This window comes from Oppia nitens, unplaced genomic scaffold, assembly GCF_028296485.1.
Source record: "Oppia nitens isolate AA-2021 unplaced genomic scaffold, nextdenovo-longstitch-racon4-pilon3 scaffold49_pilon_pilon_pilon, whole genome shotgun sequence".
Taxonomy (NCBI): Eukaryota; Metazoa; Arthropoda; class Arachnida; order Sarcoptiformes; family Oppiidae; genus Oppia; species Oppia nitens.
The window spans coordinates 33670-40592 of NW_026533231.1; the positions used below are offsets into that span (position 1 = coordinate 33670).

Consider the following 6923-nt stretch of genomic DNA (forward strand, 5'->3'; position numbering starts at 1 on the left):
ACAATTCAGGTATGGCCGTTGTAATAGTAATTAGGCATGGTTCACATATTACGTTCGCACTTTTGGGGAGGGGGGGTGTTAGCCAAAGCGAACTTTTATGAACGAGAGAGAGGGGAAGGGTTTAGACTTTAAAAACGTTCGAATTTAAATAACATTGGGGAAGTAGGGGTCTAGATTTCTTAAAAAGTGCGAATGTAGTATGTGAACACCACTCTAGTGTAGTTCACATATTACGTTCGCACTTGAGGGAAAAGGAGGAGGGTCAAATTAAAAAAATTGAGATTTTAAAAAATATTAGTAAATTTATTATTTAAATATTTTCATATCTCATTTTAGATTTTCATTCATTTTTATACACTTAATTAAAACTAATATTACTAAAAATTAATAACATACAGATTTTTGCAATTAAATTAATTAAATGGAGTTTTTTAATAATTAATTTAGCAGAAAATAGCATAAGTACTGTATAACGTTGTGTAAAATAATAGCTAAAATTAATAGCTAACTATTGAACTATTGAATAAAATTAATATAGTTTCAAAAAACTTATTGTTATAATAATAATACTACTACAAAAATGATTGGACAACAATCAACTAATGAGCATGGTGGTTTTGTTAGTATGATGACCATTGTCATAGTACTAACTGTATTAATAATACAAATTACAATCGATTTTAATGATCCTAGATTTAGTCGGTCTGGTGCAGGTAATTAATAAATACAATATATATATATAGTATTATTATTACTGTATATTTAATTGTAATTATAATAGTGTTTATATATAGATTATTTATGGAATAAATTTATAAATACCATAAATGATAAAATAAATTAACATTTTGAATTAAATTTAACATAATTAAAAAATATATTATTAATATTCTATATTATTATTTATATATATATTTTTAAATTTTGATTCTATTGTTTGTTTGTAAATAATTAGGATGCGATCCTAATTGTGACTAATCGGGCGAAAAAAATGCAATTTATTTAATTGGGAAAAAGTAAAAGTAAAAAAAGCAGCAGTAAATAAACTAATTTATTAAAAATTATTTATTAAAAAAAACTAATGGAAAATAAATAGTTTTTTTACCTAGTTATTAATTTCTAAAAATTAAATTTAAATAACATCCAAAAAAATTATTATTTGTAAATTAAAAAAAATATTTTATTAATAAAATTGCTTTTTTAAACAAATATTTCATGTTGTTGTTTAATTTAATTATATAAATAATTTTTTTTAAATATCTAATTTTAACATAATGAGCTAATACTAGGCGGCCATTTATTGAAAAAATACTAATATATAATTTTTTTTAATTATTTCATATCCATTTTTATAACATTTTTTTAATAATTTAATTTTGCAAAAAATAGCATAAAGTAGTTAGGAGTAAATAATAACATTTAAAAAAATTATTTAATGGATAATTAATAAATTGACGTCAATAAATTTAGAAAATTTAGTTTTAAAAAAATATTAATATATTTATTATTTAATTATTTTCATATCTCATTTTCTTAGATTTTCATCCATTTTTATCCACTTAAATAAAACTAATATTACTAAAATTAATTTATAAAATACAGATGTTTAATTAAATTAATTAAATGGAGTTTTTTTAAAATTTAATTTAGCAAAAAAATAGCATAAATACTATATAATTTTGTGTAAAATAAATTAATTGTTAGTTAACTATTGAACTATTGAATAAAATCAATATAGTTTACAATAAACTCATTGTTATAATAATAATAATAATAATACAAAATGTTTGGACAACAATCAACAAATGAGCATGGTGGTTTTGTTAGTATGATGACCATTGTCATTGTACTAACTGTATTAATAATACAAGTTGCAGATTGGGTTAATCCTAATTTTAGTGGTGCAGGTAATTAATAAATACAATATATATATAGTAATATTATTACTGTATATTTAAATGTAATTATTATAGATTATTTATTAATAAATATAAGATACCATAAATGATAAAATAAATTATTTTTAAATTAAACTAAAAATAGTTTTAAAAAATATTTAATAATTTTTAATCTATTGTTTGTTTTAATAATTAGGATGTGAACATGATTGCTAAATGACTTATCTGGGAAAAAGTAAATGAAAAAAACCAACACTAAAAAAAATCTTAACTCAAAATTATTAAAAAAAATAAACTAATGGCAAATGAAACAAATAATTTTTTGTTATCTAATATTTAATAATTATCTAATAATTAATTTTCTAAATTTCTAAAAATTAAATTTAAATAACTTATTTTAAAAAAATTGGTTTAAAAAAAATATTTGATGTTATTGTTTAATTTAATTACAAAAATGAATGATTATTATGCCTAAATTTTAACTTAATGTAATAATACATTTATATTTTATAATAAATATATTTTACTGTATATACAGTACTAATCTATAACTATACTGTATTATACCTTAAGTGACTAAATTTGAGTTTATTTTATAGTATTTAATCATGTGATAGCTTACATTATCTGAAGTTAAGTTTACTTTTTTAAAACATTTATTTGATTTTATAAAGTTACAATTTAATATTTTATTTGTATATGGATTTTCTATGGAAAACTATTATAATAATTATAAAATTTTTGTACACTAATTGTTCAACATAAATATTATTTTATTATAATAATTATAATAAAAATAATGTCTAATAAATTTATTAATTTATTGATTTTATTTATATTCATTAACTATTTTAATAGTATTTACTAGCTAGTAATAATAATAATTATTATGATTATAATGTAATGTATATTTATTAATTTTTTTACAATTTTAATATTCAAGTTATTTTTGTGTCTAATTATTAGCAAACAATTGACTTAATTGACAAAATTTAAACAGTTTTTAATTATAAAAAATATATATAATTATAAATGTTTGTAATGTTAAGTTAGTAAAATAATTTGATAAATATAGATTATTTAATTGATATTGTTACTACTATATATATATATATATATACAGTAAAATTAAAAAACAACGATCTTAATTATCATGTTTTTTTTCCTTAAAAAAATTTTACAATTAAAAAAAATAATTACTAATGTATATATATCAATAATAGTGGTCATAATCATAGTATAAACAACACATTTTCTAACAAATATATTAAATTAATTATTATAAACTAATTTTTGTATATTTCAGGCATTTTTTTTAGTTATAATAGTGTTATAATATTTGTATTAATTAATTATCAACAAAAAAACTAACTGTTAAATATAATATCTATATATTTTGCTTATACACTGATTAAATTATTGCATTTAGACATTACAATAGGTAATTATTGTATTGTTGTATTTAATCTAATATTTAAGTACAATAAGGTTATAATAAGTTTTCTTTTGAAATAATTTGCACTTAAACTTATGATATGATATTTTTTTTATTAATAATTTTTTTCATATATATATATATAATAGCAATAACAATATATTTGTTGTACACTAATTGTTGAACATAAATATTATTTTACTATAATAATATTTTTTTTTTAAAAAAATGTCTAATAAATTTAATTTATTGATTTTAATTATATCCATTTACTTATTTAATTGTTTTTATTTGTTAAATACATTAGCAATTAATAATAATAATAATGTAATGTATAGTAATTTATATATTTTCATTTATAAATTATTAATTAATTTTTTGTTACTAATTATTAGCAAACAATTGATGACTTATCGGGCGATAGTTTTATCTATATATGCGGCGGATATGATGGGACAACACGTTTGACTGTATGTTATAAATATGATAAGCAAACAAATGTTTGGCAACCAATACAATCCATGTCCACTAAACGCCAAGTGTTTAGTTTGATTTCAATTGATTCAAAATTGTATGCAATCGGCGGTTGGGATGTATGTATCAGCAAAAAAAAATATAATTAAAAAAAATATAATTTTATTAAAAATATCAATAACTATTATTAAAATTATTAATAACTAGTATTAATTAATTATCAACAAAAAATAACTGTTAAAAATATTATAAATATATATATATTTTGCTTATACATTGATTATATTATTGCATTTAGACATTACAATAGGTAATCATTGTATTGTTGTATTTAATCTGATATTTAAGTACAATAAGGTTATCATAAGTTTTTTTTTAAATAATTTGCACTTAAACTTATGATATGATATTTTTTTATTAATAATTTTTTTCATATATATATATATATAATAGCAATAATAATATATTTGTTGTACACTATATGTACAGTATAAAAATATTAATAACTAGTATTAAAAATATTAATAACTATTATTGTATTTTTTAAATATATATATCAAAAAATAGGGTAATTATTTGAATAGTGTTGAAACATACGATACGCAAACAAATCAATGGAAACCAATAGCATCGATGAATCAATTACGCGGGTATTTGAATAAAATTAATTATTTTTAAATATAATAATATTTTTTAAATAAATTATTATAAATTATTTAATTTTTATTGTTTTTGAATTTTTTTAAAAAAGTTACAATGATGCAACTGTAATAGATAATAGAATTTATATATGTGGTGGACGAAATAGTAAGTTTATATATATATTTTTTTGAAAAATAAAATATTTTTTTAACTTAGTATTTTTATTAAATTAATTTACTAATTAATAACATTTTCATAATCTTATTATTAGTATTAGGAAATACTAAATTTTTTTTTAACTTACTATATGTTACTATCAAATAATTTATTAATCAATTGATATTTTTTAATATATAATTAGATAATATTTCAAAATCATGTGAATATTATTTACCAAATACTGATGAATGGTCTTTTGCGACACCAATGATTGAGGAAAGGTATGGTCTGGCACTGGTAGCACACGATGGGCTTATGTATGCTATCGGCGGTAAAAGTGGTAATGAAATTGTAGATACAATGGAAAGATTGGATACAACTACACAACAATGGATACCAATGAAACATATGAGATATCCGAGGTTAGTTTTATTTAGTATTATATATATAATTATTGCTTAAAAATTATTTATTATACTAGTAGTTATTATTTTTTATTTTTTAAAAATAATTAAATTTAAGTTGATTAGAAATTAATTAAATTAAAGTTGAATATAAATTTATTAAATTTAAATTGAATAAAGATTAATTAAATTATTTATTTGAATAAAAATTATTCAGTATAGTGCTTTGTAATTTTAATAATTATAAACTAGTTAATTTGCTAGCTAAATAGCTAATTAACTATAACTATTTATTACTATGTTGATTATAATTAATGTAATATATAGAAAAATTTTAGCTATATATATAATTTTTATTTATTTATTTTTTTTAATCAATAAAATTATAGATATTTATTTGGTTCAGCATCATTTATGGGTAAAATATATGTTTGCGGGGGTGTAGGTTATAATGATTGGAAATCATGCGAAACATATGATCCCAAAACAAATAAATGGACAGTAATTGGTTGGTTGTTATTAACTATTAAAATAATTTTGATTTTTGATTTTTTATTTTTTGATTAATATCTATTAATTATAATTAATATACAAATTATTTATTTATTTGAATCAATAGCACCAATGCTTTCAACTAGATATCAATTTAAATTGATTGCATTCAATGATAAATTATATGCATTGGGTGGCTATACAAATGGTATAATTTCAATTTATTTACTTTAAAAAAACTAAAATTGTTATAAAATTGTATTGTATTTTTAGTAACTTTTTTTAGATATAATTTTAAATAATTTAAAATTTAATTATAGGTTAAATATATATATATATTATAATGCTTAACAATTGAGTATATTTTATTTATTATATAATATAATTTTTAATACATTTAATAATACCAAAAAAAACTATAAAATCTATTATTATTATTTATTTTTTATGTTTATATGCTTTATATCTAATCTATAAATTTTTTATTATTATTTATTATATAGTTATTGACGGTGTAATAGATACGGTTGAAACATATGATTATAAATTAAATCAATGGTCGTATACAACATCATTGTCAATAAAAATGGCTGGATTTGGGGTAAAATTAATTTTTAATAATTTTTATAAAATATTAATTACAGTAATTTTTTGTTTCTAGGCAACAGTTATATAAAAATTATGAAATTAAACAAAATTTTTTATAACTATTCATAGTTTGATAAAAATTAAATAAAAATTATAAATTATTTGTTTTTGTGTTTTGTTTTTATAAATAATATTTATAAATCACTTATAGTTATTAATTAGCTTAAAAAGTTAATAAATTAGATTAGATTCAAATAATTATAATATTATAATAACAACTATTGTAATATCAATTAAATTTGAATAATTAAAATAAATTATATTAATAAATATATATTTTTCAAGTAGAAAATAGCTATTTTAACTAGTGATACATTTTAATTAAATTTTTTTTTAATTTATAATAATAATCATAAAAATAATAATTAAAGCGATCCGTAAGTATCAGCAAATGTATGCAAACAATAGGCCGATAACAAGTCGTCGCCGAACCGATGGATCGATGAAATATTTCGGTATTTTTTTATTGTTGATTATTGTTGTTGTTGTTCTCTTCAAAAATGTTTGTAAAACTATTAAATAAAATATTTTAGAAAAATAATTTTAAAAATATATTTAGTAATATTTTTGAAAAATAAATTAAATAAATATATTAAGTAATATTTTTTTTTAAAAAAAATACATACTTATTAAATTATTTTGATAATGATCTAGGTGCTCTTGGTAGTCTTGTGGTACGGGTAAAAAATTTTGCATTATCACGTTTTTCATTAATTACGAATATAGGTCCAATTAGTTTAATTGATAATTTTATAATATTACTTTTAAATT

General features: G+C 17.8%; 1 long non-coding RNA gene across 1 annotated transcript; it reads left to right on the forward strand.

The window, feature by feature from the left end:
• The first annotated feature begins 5447 nt into the window (after nucleotides 1–5447).
• On the forward strand, nucleotides 5448–6067 carry LOC128959386 (uncharacterized). The gene is made up of 3 exons (XR_008484581.1): nucleotides 5448–5520; nucleotides 5632–5712; nucleotides 6008–6067. It is a non-coding gene; the product is annotated as an uncharacterized LOC128959386 (long non-coding RNA).
• The last annotated feature ends 856 nt before the right edge of the window (nucleotides 6068–6923 follow it).